Below are 16,717 nucleotides of genomic sequence, written 5' to 3'. Positions count from 1 at the left end.
ATCAAAAAGGGAGACAAACCATGAAGGATTCTTAACTCTAGGAAATAAACTGAGAGTTGCTAGAGGGGAAGTGATGGAAGGATGGTATAATTGGGTGATGGGCATTAAGGAGGGCATGTGATGTGATGAGCACTGGGTGTTATACACAACCGATAAATTACTGAACACTACATCTGAAGCTAATGATCATACTATATGTTGGCTAATTGAATTTAAATTTTAAAAAACTTCCACTCTTACCAATATGTAACTGATTATGTACATTACAACTGAAGGCTCTCTACAGCAGCAAATTAGAACACTATCTTCATGTCAAAATTCCGCTTCTAAATCTAACACATAATAGATATGCAATAAATGTCTACTGAATAAATTTTTTTTTCAGTTAATGGTTTTAATCAGTTAAAAGATACGTGAGTTCATCAAACATAATTCCTTAGTCTAAGCTATAAATCTTGTAATTAGTCAATTATTGATGGATCTGATTTTTAACAATTTATTTGGGAAGGTGAGTTACTTCTAAAGATAATTAAATAAGCAAACTATTAAGGCAATAACCAGACTGTGATGCAAACTATTAATATATTGGTCCTTGATGTATGTAAAACTAAATATTGATTTTATTCTCTTCAATAGCATTAGGTAACCAGATGGCTTCACTGGTGAATCTATCAAATGTTTGAAGAAGACATAATAACATCAATCTTTCACAAACTCTACCAAAAAACAGAAGAGGAAACATTTTCATAACTCATTCTATGAGTCCGGTATTATCCTGACACAAAAATCAAAGACATCACAAGAAAACTACAGACCAATATCCCTTATGACAACAGGCATAAAAGTCCTCAACAAAATGCTAGCAAACTGAATCCAGTAACATATTTAAAAAATTATCCTCCATAACCAAACAGGATTTATCCCAGGATGCAAGTTTGATTCAATATGTGAAAATCATTCAATGTAATACATCATACTGATAGAATTAAAAATAAAGGCCATGTCATCATCTCAAAAGATGAAGAAAAAGCATTTGACAAAATCTAATACCTTTCATCACAACAACACTCAAAAAACTAAGGATAGAAGATTTTATCATCCTGATAAATAGTATTTATTTAAAAAACCCCACAGGTAGCATTATACTTAATGCTGAAAGTCTGAAAATTTTCCCCCTAAGATTAGAAACAAGACAAGGATGGCTATTCTCACCACTTCTATTTAACATTCTAGTGGAGGCTTTAGCCAGAGCAATTAGACAAGAAAAAGAAATAAAAGCATCCAGGTTAGATGATAGGATCTTGTGCATAGAAAATCCTAAGTGATTCATAAATGCACTATTAGAGCTAATAGAAAAGCTCAGAAATGTTTCAGGGCACAAGATTAATATGCGAGAATCAAGTGCATTTCTACACACTAGCAGTGAATAATCTGAAAAGGAAATTAAGAAAATTCCATTTACAATAGCATAAAAACCAAAATGCTTAGGAATATGCTTAACAAAAGAAGTGCAAGATTTGAAGAAACCACACAACATTGTTGAAAGAAATAAAGATCTAAATAAATGAAATAACACCCATTTTCATGACGGAGTATGTAATATTGTTAAGATGACAGTATTCCACAAACTGCTTTTCAGATTCAACGCAATGTCTATCAAAATCCCAGCTGACTATTTTTTTCTAACATAAATTAACATGCTGATTCTAAAATTCATCTGGAAATTCAAGGAGCCCTGATTAGCCAAAAGAAGTCTTGAAAAAGAAGAAAGTCAGAAGACTCACACTTCTTGATCTCAGAACTTACTAAAAAGCTACAGCAATCAAAACTGTGGTACTGGCATAAGAACAGACTTATTGATTAATAAAATAAAATTGAGAGTCCTGAAATGAAAACATACGTTTCTGGTCAATTGAGTTTTGACAAGGGTGCCATGATAATTCAATTCAGAAACAATAGTCAACAAATGGGGCTGGGACAGCTGGCTATCCACTTGCAAAAGAATGAAGTTGCAACCTTATGCCATACAATATACAAAAATTAATTCAAATGGGTCAAAGACCCAAATGTAAGAGCTTAATCTATTAAACTCTTAGAAGAAAACATGGGAGTAAATATGCACAACCATGAATGAGTCAGTGGTTTCTTAGATGAGACACCAAAGCACAAGAAATGAAAAGGCAAATTTATATCCACTACAATGGGTACAATCAAAAAGAGGAGAATAACAAATGTTGGTGAGGACACAGAAATTGAAATACTCATACATTGGTGAGAATGTACAATGGTATGGCCATTTTGGAATACAGTTTGGCAGTTCCTCAAAAAAGTTAAACACAGAATTACCACATGACCCAGCAAGAGAACTGAAAACACATGTTTTTACAAACACTTGGACATGAATGTCCATTGCAGCATTATTTATAATAGCCAAAAATGGAAACAACCCAAACATCCGTCAACTAATTAATCGGTAACAAAATTGGACAAATCCATACAGCAGAACATTATCTAGCCACTAAAAGTAATGAAGTGCTGCTGCATCCCACAACAAGGATGAACACTGAAAACATGATGTTGAGTGAAAGAAGCCAGGCATAAAAGGACACAGATTCTATGATTCCATTTAGGTGAAATTTTCAGAATTGACAAATCCATGGATACAGGGAATAGATTAGTGGCTTCCAAGAGCTGGAGAGGCAGAGGATGGAGGTCACTGCTAATTTCTGAGGTGTAGAGAATATTCTGACAGTAGATAGTGGGGATGATTGCACAACCGTGAATGTATTAAAAACTACTCAATTGTACACTTAAATTAAAAAATAAATGCTCTAACAAAAAGTACAAGTTCCTTTTTAAAAAAAAAAAAAGCATCAGATAAAATATTAAGATATGTGAGGGGCGCCTGGGTGACTCAGTCGGTTAAGCATCTGCCTTCAGCCCAGGTCATGATCTCAGGGTCCTGGGATGGAGCCCTGTGTCAGGCTCCCTGCTCAGTGGAGAGTCTGCTTCTCTCTCTCCCTCTGCTCCTCCTTCCTGCATGCCCTCTATTTCTAATAAATAAATAATCTTTTAAAAAATAAAATAAAATATTAAGATGTGAAAATGTGATTATGTCCAAAAAATTATATTAAAAGTTATAGCTCTACACCTGAAACTAATATTACACTTATGCTAACTAGCTGGAATTTAAATAAAAACTTGGGAGGGAATAAAAGATGTAAATGTTAATAAATTTATAAGTAGGAGGATTTAAAAAGTTACAGCAATTAGAATGAAAATACTAAAATTCATATTTTGCTTTGTCACATGTTTTCTCTAAATAGAGAAAAAATTATTAATACTTTTTTCTTTTTTTTTAATTCCAGTTTTTTTTCTTTTAAGATTTTTTTTTAATTTTTTATTTATTTATGATAGTCACACAGAGAGAGAGAGAGAGGCAGAGACACAGGCAGAGGGAGAAGCAGGCTCCATGCACCGGGAGCCCGACGTGGGATTCGATCCCGGGTCTCCAGGATCGCGCCCTGGTCCAAAGGCAGGCGCTTAACCGCTGCGCCACCCGGGGATCCCCTTCTTTTAAGATTTTATTTATTCATTCATGAGAGACAGAGAGAGAGAGAGAGGCAGAGACACAGGCAGAGGGAGAAGCAGGCTCCACGCAGGAAGCCCAACGCAGGACCTGATCCAGGGACCCCAGGATCACGCCCTGAGCCAAAGGCAGGCACCAAATCACCAAGCCACCTAGGGATCCCCTATCAATACTTTTCTATATCATATCATGTTGATGTAAAAATATGTCACATCATTTCTGTAAAGGCTAATAAAATGATCAAAAATCATGGTCTTTCTTTTTATCGGGATAATTCTAATAAAATATTCTGCAATGATTTTTTTTTCAGTAGGAGGTAAATCACATCCATTCACTGACTATGCTCCACCTTCTCCCTTTCCTGAATACGTTTTACCATTTTACAAAATATTTGATCAATTAAGTTTAAATAAAGTACCAGCCATGGTTAAGACTAGTATATCTCAACTACTGAGAATTATTTTTAGTTTCTACACCTTGCATGTAGTGTTCATTGATTCATCACAAATTTCACATGGTCCCTTTCAAAAATACTGTGTCTTGTGTGTTTAATATTGGAAAAACAATTGCAATCAGGCCAAGGAAATAACTATAATCTAACGTTTATTAAAAAAGGTCAATCTTAAAGGATAATTACAGAGATATGACTTAATTATCTCATAACCTCAAATGGTTTCAATTGACCTACAAATCTGAAGATCAATCTGCTATTCTTTATAAAATGGCAGTGGAAAACATTAGAGAGGCTCCTGAAGGCTGAGAACACTGGAATATAAAATTTCCATTATGTTCAGCATCATTCTAGCACAAATGCTGTGGATATGTAATAAATTTTAGAGGGCAATGATTATATTGGATTTGAATTGTAATGATCAAATCTATCAGTTGTTATCATAATAGACTTCTTAATTACAATATATTACAGCTATAATGTTTAGAACACCTTTGGTATACGAAGCCAGCTTTTCACAATTCTTTCATTAGTCATGAAAAGGGAAGGAGAAATCAGGTACTAATATCTCCATTTCATATTTTCAGTAAGAAAATGTCACTACACATTACAAACATTTTTAAGAGTAGGCCAGGTAAGAGAGAAAACAAGCACAACAAGCAAATTAAGCCATGTGGCCTCTACCGTTTAGGAACTAAAAATTATTCCTACTCTAAATCAAAGATTTTTCCAAACACATTGAGTGTGTATGAATATAGCACTGCCAAAACTAGTATGAGTCGCTGTGTGTTGGAATCACGTTTCTAAATAACTAATTCCAAGAAGGTGAAGAAAGACTGGAAATGCTCTCTTGAAACCATAGAATGAAAAAGATAACAGGGGCGCCTGGTTGGTTCAGTGGTTGAGTGTTCGATTCTTGATTTTGGCTCAGGGCATGATTTCAGGGTCCTGGGATCTAGCCCCACATCAGGCTCCATGCTCAGTGGGGAATCTTTTTGGGATTCTCTCCCGCTCTCTCTCTCTCTACGCCTCTACCCTCCCACTGTCTCTAAAGTAAATAAATCTTTTTTAAAAATAGATAACCTTTTCTACAAAACTCTATTAAAAAGTTATTCATAAGGATTTTAAATTGTTAAAAGAAGATGTTTTGAAGATAAAAGAGGTAGAAAGAAAATCCTTAGAGCTAGCTAGGCCTATCTTCTCACCATCCTATCATCTATTGTCCCTACAACTAGACAGAATTTTGCATGAATATAGCCTTACTCGGTGTCCATCAAAAGATGAATGGATCAAGATGTGGTCTATCTATACAATGGAATATTACTCAGCCATTAGAAACGACAAATACGGGATCCCTGGGTGGCGCAGCGGTTTGGCGCCTGCCTTTGGCCCAGGGCGCGATCTTGGAGACCCGGGATCGAATCCCACGTCAGGCTCCCGGTGCATGGAGCCTGCTTCTCCCCCTGCCTATGTCTCTGCCTCTCTCTCTCTCTCTCTCTCTCTCTCTCTCTCTCTCTCTCTCTCTCTGTGTGTGTGTGTGTGTGTGTGACTATCATAAATAAATAAATAAATATTTAAAAAAGTTTAAAAAAAAAGAAATGACAAATACTCACCATTTGCTTCAACATGGATGGAACTAGAGGGTATTATGCTGAGTGAAATAAGTCAGTTGGAGAAGGACAATCATTATATGGTCTCATTCATATGGGGAATATAAAAAATAGTGAAAGGGGAAAGGAGAAAAATGAGTTGGAAATATCAGAGAGGGAGACAGAACATGAGAGACTCCTAACTCTGGGAAACGAACAAGGGGTGGAGGAAAGGGAGGTAGGCGGGGGGTGGGGGTGACTGGGTGACGGGCACTGAGGGGGGCACTTGATGGGATGAGCACTGGGTGTTATGCTATATGTTGGCAAATTGAACTCCAATATAAATACATAAATACATAAATACATAAATACATAAATACATAAATAAATAAATAAATAAATAAAATGAATATAGGCTTAGGATTCAGTAATCACACCACTTTTGCACTTTTTAAATTTCTTTTGATATTTATAAAGGACGGTATATTTGTTTTAGTGGTTATCATTTTATACATACATATTTTTATAGAAAGGCAAAAGAACTGCAATAGCCAAAACAATTTTTTAAAGATTTAGTTATGTATGTATGTATGTATGTATGTATTTATGAGAAACACAGAGAGAGGCAGAGACATAGGCAGAGGGAGAAGCAGGCTCCCCACAAGGAGCCCAATGTGGAACTCGATCCCCCTGACCCCCGATCACGCCCTGAGTCGAAGGCAGATACTCAACCATTGAGCCACCCAGGAGTCCCCATAGCCAAAACAACTTTTTAGAAGATCAAAGTTGGAGAGCTCACCATCCACTTTCCAGACTTATCATAAGCTAGTGCTTAAGACTCAATGTTATTGAAGGAAAAGACACAGAGACCAGTGGAACAAAGTAAATAGTCAAGAAATAGACTCACAAACATAGAGGATGGCCAAGAGACAAATGAAAAGATGCTCAACATCACACATCATAAGGAAATGCAAATCAAAACTTCAATGAGATATTAATTCATACCTGTCAAAATGGCTAAAATAAAAAATGCAAGAAACAACAGGTGGTGGTGAGGACGTAGAGGAAAAGGAACACTCGTACACTGTTGGTAGGAATGCAACTGGTGTGGCCACTGTGGAAAATACTATGGAATCTCCTCAAAAAATTAGAAATAGAATTACAACATAATCCAGTAATTCCACTACTGGGTATTTACCCAAAGAACATGAAAACACTAATTCAAAAAGATACAGGTCTCTCCATGCTTATCGCAGTATTGTCTACAATAGCCAAGTTATGAAAGCAGCCCAAGTGTCCATTGATACATGAATGGATAAAGAAGATGTGGTATATAGAGAGAATGGAATATTACTTAGCCATAAAAAATGAAATCTTGCTATTTGCAATGACATGGATGAAGCTAGGGTGTATTATGCTAAGCGAAATAAGTCAGAGAGAGACAAATACCATATGATTTCACTCATATGTGAAATTTAAGAAACAAAACAAAGGAAGAAAAGAGAGACAAAGAAACAGAATCTTAACTCTTAACATCAGAGAACAAACTGATGGTCACTAGAGGGGAGGGGGGAGGAGATGAGGGGAGCAGATGATGGAGATTAAGGAAGGCACATGTCATGATGAGCACTAGGTACTGAATAGAAGTGCTGAATCACTATATTGTACACCTGAAGTTAATACAACACTCTATGTTAATTATACTGTAATTAAAATTTTAAAAACTAAAAATAAGCAAAATGGATTCACATATATCTTGTCAAGTGATTTTAAACACAGATGCAATGGCAACTCAAAAAAGGACAGTCTTTTCAACAGACGCTGCTTAAACAATTGCGTAGCCATGTTCAAAGAAAAACCTTCATCTATTATCTTACCCTGTAACAAAACTCAACCTAAAATGGATCATAAAGTCTAAAACTATAAAACTTCTAAAAGTAAACATAAGCAAAAATCTTTGTAACCTTAGCAAAGATTTCTTACATATGACACCAAAGCACAATTCAGAAAAGATCAATTAAATTGGACTTCATCAAAATTAAAACCTTCTACTTTGCAAAAGATGTTCTCAACTGAATGAAAAAGAAAAGCCACAAACTGAGAGAAAATATTGGCAAAACACATGTAGCATAAAGGATTTTGTATCCTAAATACATACAGAACTGTCAAAATCCAATAATAAGTAAACAAGCAACCCAGTTTTGAAAACAGGCAAAATATTTGAATAGACACCTCAACAAATAAGATATGTGGGTAGCAGATAAGATTACAGGGAGACGCTTCACAAAATGCAAATGAATACCCTAATAAGAAACCAGAACAAGTCTATTAGAATGGAGGAAAGAAAACTGAGAAAAGCAGATGCTAACGAGAATGCAGAGCAATGGGAATTCTCATATACAAGAGTCTCTTAGAAAGTTAACATACAAGCCAACAAGCCCACTCCTAGTGACTTACCCAACTTCAACAAAATTTGCGTTCAGAAAAAAAAGCCTGTATGCAAATGTGTATAGTGACTCTATTCATAATCATCAAAAACTGGAAAAAATCCAAATGATTTTCTCCTGGAGCATGATAACGTCAGCTATCATGCTATGAATGGATACATTCATCCAGTGGAGCCCTACTTACCAAAGGAAAAGTAATAAACACCTAACAACGGGGGTGAATTTCAAATGCATTACTAAGTGAAAGAACCCAGACACAAAAGGTTATATCCTGTATGATTCTATGTGACATTTTGGAAAAGGCAGACTTTGGGGACAGGGAAGAGATGAGTAGTTGTCAGGGAACAGAAGTTGGATGAGGCACTGACCACAGTGCGGTAGGTGGGAATGTTGTGGGCACTGGGGTCATTCTCTGGCTTGACCGTATGGTAGTTACGTGACCGTAAATGCATTTGTCAAAACTCACAGCGCTAAAGACCAAAAAGGGTGAATTTTTCTGTATGTGAATCCTACCTCAATTTTTTAAGTGTCTAGCTTTCCTACTCTACCATTAACACCTTAAGATGATGTTAAACATTCCTACATAGTACTAATACATGTCATTGTTATCAGCCTATACTTAGAGGAGATTTCTAGTTTCTTAGGTCAGAATATTGTCTTTTCTGAACAAAAGTTCGTCTGAAAGAAATCTATATATAAAACCCATTTTAAAACTTTGAAACTGGGGATCCCTGGGTGGCTCAGCAGTTTAGCGCCTGCCTTTGGCCGGGGGCGTGATCCTGGAGTTCCGGGATCGAGTCCCACGTCGGGCTCCCTGTGTGGAGCCTGCTTCTCCCTCTGCCTGTGTCTCTGGCTCTCTCTCTGTGTGTGTCTCTCATGAATAAATAAATAAAAGCTTTTTTTAAAATAAATAAATAAATAAATAAATAAATAAATAAATAAATAAATAAATAAAACAAGACTTTGAAACTTTCTCCTGCTGTGAGAAAAAAAAATTGTAAATAGCAAATCACTGTCCTTCATCATTTCCCTCCACATACAAATTGAGCACTAAAATCCTCTTTCTTGTTTTTAATTCCAGCAATAGTTCATTTGCTGCTGAGAAAGAATTCATCATAATCAGTCTGAATTATTTTCCTGTTTGCTAGTGGTCTGCAGGATTTGACCAACAGTCATATGGATAATTTGAAATATTTGTTTGTTCATATCCATTGTCTTCTGTAGCAAAGTAATTTTTTACAAAAAAAAATAAAAACCTTCTGTTTTTATGGAACCTTTCTTTATATGGGATCAAAATTCATGTCTTAAAAAGCATCAAGTAAAAGCCTGGACAAATAATCACCAAACTATTGAAGATACAAAATGCCGACAAGTGAACCAAAGTGTGAAGCAGAATAAAATGCAAATCCATCACGTACTTATCTCATCCCAGAGAACTGCTGAGCACTCAAGCTTTTTTCCTTCCCTTTGCCTAACTACTAAGTGGGTGGAAATGTTTTCCTTTCATTTACTAAAAACAAAAATGATGCTACATCAGCAGATAGGCTACAAAATAAAACATAAAAAAACAAGATGATGCCTAGTTAAACGTGAACAAAACAAAACGACCAGAGACTTCATTAGGGCGTGAATTTTGCAAGCAAAAATTGCATTCAGAAAAATTAAAATGTGGAAGGAAAAGCATAAGACCCCATCAAGGACAGAAGGAGCACGGGGTACAAGGTGCAAGAGAGATGGGATAGAAAACAGGAAGATGAAGGTCAGTGGGAGGAAGAGGGTAACCAGCTCAACTGAACTTGGGGGGGGGGACTATTAAATGGAAAGTATCTTGTAAATTGTAAATAAAAGCAGAAATGTGTAGTAAATGTGAAATTCACCGTTCTATTTTGGGAACCCAGCACCTCTAAAGTACTTAGATTTTAATTGACATCTTAAAAATGAAAAATTGTGAGTAGAAAGGCATGTTCTCTCAATTAGGGCTTTTGCTAAGGAAAATTTTTCATTAGAAATTCCGAGTTTAGACTGATTTACTCAGGAGGAACCTAGCGCTGCAAGAATTCTAGTCATAAAAAGCAAAAGGAGGGGATCCCTGGGTGGCTCAGCGGTTTAGCGCCTGCCTTGGGCCGGGGCGTGATCCTGCCTGGAGTCCCAGGATTGAGTTCCATGTCAGGCTCCCTGCGTGGAGCCTGCTTCTCCCTCTGCCTGTGTTTCTGCCCCCACCCCCATGTCTATCATGAATAAATAAAAATCTTTAAAAAATAAAATAAAAAATAAAAAACAAAAGGAAATTAAAAAAAAAAAACAGGTGGGCAGCAAAACGTATCCTAATTTGGGTTTTTGTCAGCCCACAGAGAGAGACAGCCCTGCCAGTGAACTGCTCTAAACGACTCCGTGTTAGAACGACACCGCACCTGGGGAACAGACAGGTGGTATGAGCGGCCCGGCTGGGGAGGTTGGACATAGCGCCGACGCAGGTACCAGTGAGAGAGGCCATCCAGGGACCCACAGACCCACGGCTGCACCTGGGGGACCCGATGCCCGGCGGAATTGGGACCAGGAGTCGCCAAGTGCCGGGGGTGCGGACGCGGGGGCTGCCACAGCTGGGGGGCTGGGGGGCTGTGAAGTGTCAGCGCCACGGGATGGAGAAGCGCCGGGCACCTGCCCACCTGCCGGGCTACGCCCCCACGGCTCTCAGGGGGGCAGACGGATGGACGCTGCCTTCTGAGCACCAAACAAGGCACGATCAAGAAGCAGAGCAGGAGGGAGTTTGTGGAGGAGAAGCATGTGTTTGTTACCTCGACTGTGGAGGTGGTTTCAGGGCTGTGTGCATAGGTCCAAAATTCATCAAACGGTACGCATTAAACATGACCAGGTTTTATAGGAGGTTTTTGGTTAGTTGGTTTGGTTTGGTTTTTATGGTATATAAGTTATGCTTCAATAAAGTGTGAGTTTTCTTAAGAAAGAAGAAAGAAAAATCTGGGAAAGCAAGTAATGCAAGTCAAAAGAAGAAAAGTAGAGACTTCAGGAGACAGCATGGATTGCCAGGAATGAATTCTGGAATCTTTTCTTTTTAAAGATTTATTTATTTATTCGTGAGAGACACAGAGAGAGGCAGAGACACAGGCAGAGGGAGAAGCAGGCTCCCCACAAGGAGCCCAATGTGGGACTCGATCCCAGGACCCCGGGGATCACACCCTGAGCCAAAGGCAGATGCTCAACCACTGAGCCACCCAGGCGCCCCTGGAGATTTTTTTTTTTTAAACTAGTACACCAACACCACTAGGTTGAAATAAAGGGAAAACAGCAGAGCTGGACTTCAGTAAGACATGTGTCCACTCTCCCCTGACATCCTTCACTCGCAAATATTCATGGACTGCCTAAGGCATGCAGGCATCGTCCCCCGGCTGGGCACACAGTGATGAAACCCATGTGAAGGTGACATCTGGCTACACACTCATCTGCATGTCCTTACAGTCAGATCAGAGCATCACAGAGTAGAGTATAAATTAATGAACAACCACCTCCTGTGAGCACTGGCCCACGGAGCAAATGATATACTTTACAGGATAGGGAGGTCCCAGGGCTCTGTCTCATTCAAAATTTGTGGCTGTTTCTTTCAAATAACATAGATGAGAACACTAATTTCATGGTTATTGAAGTTGTATGTGGTATAAAGTACACAGAGACAAGCAAATAATTGGATGATCAAATTAGGATCCAAAATCCCTTAAAATCCTGTGGCAGCAGGGCAAATCTAACATGACAAAACTTAAAAGGAAAAGATTTAAATCTTTCACTTATTTCAAAAATATCGCACATACTTGAGTCAAAAAATAATAATAATAACTCCAGGGGTGCCTGGGCAATGCAGTCAGCTGGGCGTGTGACTTTTGGTGTCCATTCAGGTCATGATTTCTGGGTCATGGGATCAAGTCCCATGCCGGGCTCCATGCTCAGCATGGAGTGTACTTGAGATTCTCTCTCCCTTTCCCCCTTTCCTGCTTATGTTCTCTCTCTCTCTCTCTCTCAAATAAAAAAAACACAAATCTTTTTAAAACTCCACTGACACAGTTTATATAAGAATATAAGAATAGTATAGTATAGATGACTTATCAGAAGCTTAAGGAAAAGTTCCATGTGAGTTGAGTATCAAGCACCAGTCTAAAGACAAGTTCAGTGCAAGGAAGGAGTTGTCTGTTGCCCTCTGCCCTGGTTGAGCCACACCTGACTCTGTATCTGGCTCCAAAACCCACACCTCAGAAAGATAGTTTAAAAGGGAGTTCCGGTGCAGCCCGGTGGCTCAGCGGTTTAGCACACCTTCAGCCCAGGACCTGATCCTGGAGACCCAGGATCGAGTCCCCTGCATGGAGCCTGCTTCTCCCTCTGCCTGTGTCTCTGCCTCTCATAAATAAATAAATAAATAAATAAATAAATAAATAAATAAATACATACATACATACATACATACATACATACATACATACATACTAGCTAGCTTCTGTCAAGAGGAGAGTTACCAGGCTAGGGAGGGTTGGTTTGTATAAATAAAAATGAGAATGGACAGGAGAGAGTCCTCCAAATCTTTGGATTTTGGATTTCCCACAGAGGAAACATTAGATTTGTTTGGGGTGGTCCCCAGGGGGCAAAATTAGGGCCAGCATGTGGGAAGTGCCAGGGAGCCAGTTTGTAGCCAGGTATACAGAAGGCATTTCTAACAGGATGCCCTCAGGTAAAATGAGCTGCCGTAAGAGTTAGGAGTGAATCCCAGAAGGCCCCAGGAAGGGACACCATAACCAAAAATGAAATGTTTCAGACGGGAGTTGATGGTTATTTAGAATCAAGAACCTAAAGTTTCCATTCGGCACTATTTGTGTAGGTCACCTTCTAGTCTACCCAGGACGTCCTTTCTTACACAATACAAAAAAACAAAGAAGAACATGTCGTGGCTTCTAACTTACTGTTCACAATTTGGTGCTAGGCACAACCAGTTCTAAAAGTCAACACCAAACTCTCAGAGAAGGCAAGAAAGAGCAGTGAGAAAGGACGCCAGGGGCAGGAAGTGGACATGGCTGACAGCAGCCAGGGAGAAGTACGGAGGGGAGGTGTCCCGGGAAGAGGCTCTCCCCTAGAGCTGGTCACACACCCTCCACACGAGCCCACAGACTTGCCCCCACCACCCCCTACCCTTAAGTTCCTTCTAACTCTGGGGTCATGCAAGCTACTGACCTAAACCTCACAAATCCTGTGCTTCTCTCTTCCCACTTTATGATAATGATGTGTATCAGGAACAAAGGGGAAAACACACACACACACACACAAACAATATTTAACCAGTAATACAAGTCACTGGAATTCAGTTCCCCACCTTCACAGAAGTTTAGCCCTGAATGCTGACGAGTTTGACCTAAAACACACTAGCACTCAGGTGTCCCAGAGTCTGACCCACCACTGTGTGTGGTCATACCAGCTCAGCATGATCATACCAGTTGGGCATGTTCACACCAGCTCAGCATGGTCACACCCACCCAGCATGGTCACACTGGTTCAGCATGATCACACAGGCTCAGCATGGTCACACAGTTGACCACAGTCACACCCACTCTGCATGGTCACATCCACTCAGCATGGTCACACCAGCTCAGCATGGTCACACCAGCTCAGCATGGTCACATCCACTCAGCATGGTCACACCAGCCCAGCATGGTCACACCAGCTCAGCGTGATCATACCAGCTCAGCCTATTCCAGTCCCACGTCATCACTGACCAGTTCTCTCCGGTATATGCTTTCAAAAGTAGCATTTCATATGTGAACTGAAGCTAATCTCCTACCTGTACATGTGAAGTTTAAAGAATTAACTTTTTGTTGAAAAGTCATATATATGGTTTAAAAGTGCAAAAAAGATACTTTAAAATCTCTAATCAAAGGGGTCTTCCTCTCACCTCAGATCCCAAACCCCACCCACCCTCCCCAGAGGCAAAAGCTGTGTCTCATATACTCATAGATTATTTCTGGCAGGGTATATTTGGGAGAGTCGGGGAAGGGGGAGCACCATGTGTCAGCGTGTGAATGTCCCTTTTCTACATAAGTGGAGGCAAATATCACAGTCCTGCCCCTTGTCTTTTACACCTGACAACACTCTGCTCTGCTACCGCACCTGTTCCTGTAACACCAATTAACTCCCATACCACTGCTGCATGGGGAATGATGTCAGAATAGCCTGGAAGTTTCGCTGGTTTCTGTGAGGTTCTTTCTTCAAGGGGAGCTTAGCTTTGAATTATGAGAACTGTAAACTTCAATAGGAAGAGCAGTGACCCTCAACCTGTCAGTTGGATTTTTAGAAAATGTAAAAAGAATGCCCACCCCTCCCCAGAGAGGGGCTCCCCAGCCTTGCAGTCCTGGGCTCATAGCAGGTACAAGCCCTCCAGTGCTCATCTGCACTGTGTTGTTCCCCTTAAGCTGGCATTCCCATGCTGGGTTGTTTTTGTAAAATTATTATCCCCTCGGGCGGTCTCCAGAGCCACGGAGCTGCCTGCCTGGACTGTCACGTTCTCTCCCCAGACACCAATGATTGTTTCTGTTAATGCCCTGATTTCAAGGTTGCAACCATTCTGAGTGGTCTCCCATTAACCCTGCTTTTTTCCATAAGACCGGCTAGGCTCCATGTGCATTCTGGAAGAAGGCGCGTTCCAGCAGAGGAGCTCTACTGGAAATCACACATGCTTCAGTACGCTTCACTCTGCCGCAGCGTTTTGACGGCTGCTCCGTACATATATACCAACGCGTGCTCAGCTGGCCTCAGCTGACCCACCCTTAGGCTGTGTCCAATTATTTGTTTACTAAAGTGAGGCTGTAATTAACGTGGTAAGATGTTCTTATGGACTTATTTGTGGCCCCCCAAAATTCAGGTACTAAAGTTCTAATCTCCAGTACTCAGGATGTGACTGTATTTGGAGACAGGGCCTCTAAAGAGAGCTCTTTAAAGATGAAGTTAAGATGCGGTTGTTAGGGCAAGTTCTGATCCAACAGGACCAGTGTCCCTATAAGAGGAAGAGAAATCGGGGAAGCTGGTAACCTGGGGAAGGGCCCTGTGAGGACACAGCGAGCAGAGAAGGTAGCTATCTGCAAGCTAAGCAGGGGGCCTCAGGAGAGACCAGACCCGCCAACACCCTGCTCTGGAACTTCCAGTCTCCAAAGCTATGAGGAAGACAGATCTGCTGTTTCAGGGCCCGGCCCGTGCTGCTTTGCTACAGCAGCCCCAGCAGACAGTCGGACATGCAGACACCCACAGGTTGCTTACTGTCCAACAGACAGGTGATATGTTTGCACTGACCCATATCTAGGAGGTGGACCCACAAAGCATGGGATAACTCAGTTCTGCTCAGAAGATATAACTTCCTCTACCTATTTCTGAATGGAGGGGACAACTCTGAAAAATTGGCTGTTTTATCCTCTCTTGGGCTTATGTGGGTTTTTTTTTCAGAATTAAAAACATTTATGTATCAAAAGACACTATCAAATAAGTGACAAGACGTAATCAATGAAGACAATATTTATAAAGCCTTCAGTCCATTCTTTTTAAAATTTAAATTCAATTGGCCAACATATAGTAGTACCTCATTAGTTTCAGATGTAGTTTCCAATAATTCATCAGGCTTATGCTTCTAACTCAAGGACCACTCTGTGCCTATCTAAAAAAGATTTATTCTGATTCAAAGAGACAGAGGATCTAAGCCTCAAAGTTATTCAAATGTTGCTAATGTCTAAGCTACTGAGTAGATGGGATTGATTCAGAGCAGCAGAGCCTCCACACGCTTGGCCAGGCAGTGACAAAGAAGTCACACAGGTGCTACTGTCAATCAGGCCTGGGTTTGAATACCAGCTCCACTCTCTGCTAATGAGTGCATGGGCCTTTAGCAAACCCAGTACTCACTAAATGCCTCAGTTTCCCCACTGAGAAATATCATCTCTACAGTGCAGTTAGTACTACAATTAAAAATAATGTATCTAAGAGACCCAGGATTGGTAGACAGTCAACACTTGAGAGCTATCCTTGTTATCGTCGTTTCTGGGCTATGAATTTCTATTCCTAATTAACATTTTCAAGTCAAGAGAGACTCGTGATCATGGTCTGCCTTTCTGAGCTGTCTCGGAAATGCCAGTCAGGCAGTCTGGGCTGGGGTAAAAGCAAATAAAAACTAAGAATCTTTTATTGAAGAGACTGTCCTTTATCCAGTGGATAGTCTTTCCTGCTTTGTCGAGTATTAATTGACCATAGAGTTGAGGGCCCATTTCTGGGTTCTCTATTCTGTTCCATTGATCTATGTGTCTGTTTTTGTGCCAGTACCACACTGTCTTGATGATCACAGCTTTGTAGTACAACTTGAAATCCGGCATTGTGATGCCGCCGGCTCTGGTTTTCTTTTTCAATATTCCCCTGGCTATTTGGGGTCTTTTCTGATTCCACACAAATCTTCAAATTATTTGTTGCAACTCTCTGAAGAAAGACCATGGTATTTTGATAGGGATTACACTGAACATGTAGATTGCCCTGGGAAGCATAGACATTTTCACAATTCTTCCAATCCATGAGCATGGAATATTTTTCCATCTCTTTGTGTCTTCCTCAATTTCTTTCAGAA

The sequence above is a fragment of the Nyctereutes procyonoides genome, unplaced genomic scaffold (assembly GCF_905146905.1).
Source record: "Nyctereutes procyonoides isolate TBG_1078 unplaced genomic scaffold, NYPRO_anot_genome, whole genome shotgun sequence".
NCBI classification, from domain to species: domain Eukaryota; kingdom Metazoa; phylum Chordata; class Mammalia; order Carnivora; family Canidae; genus Nyctereutes; species Nyctereutes procyonoides.
This window is presented reverse-complemented; position numbering follows the sequence as displayed.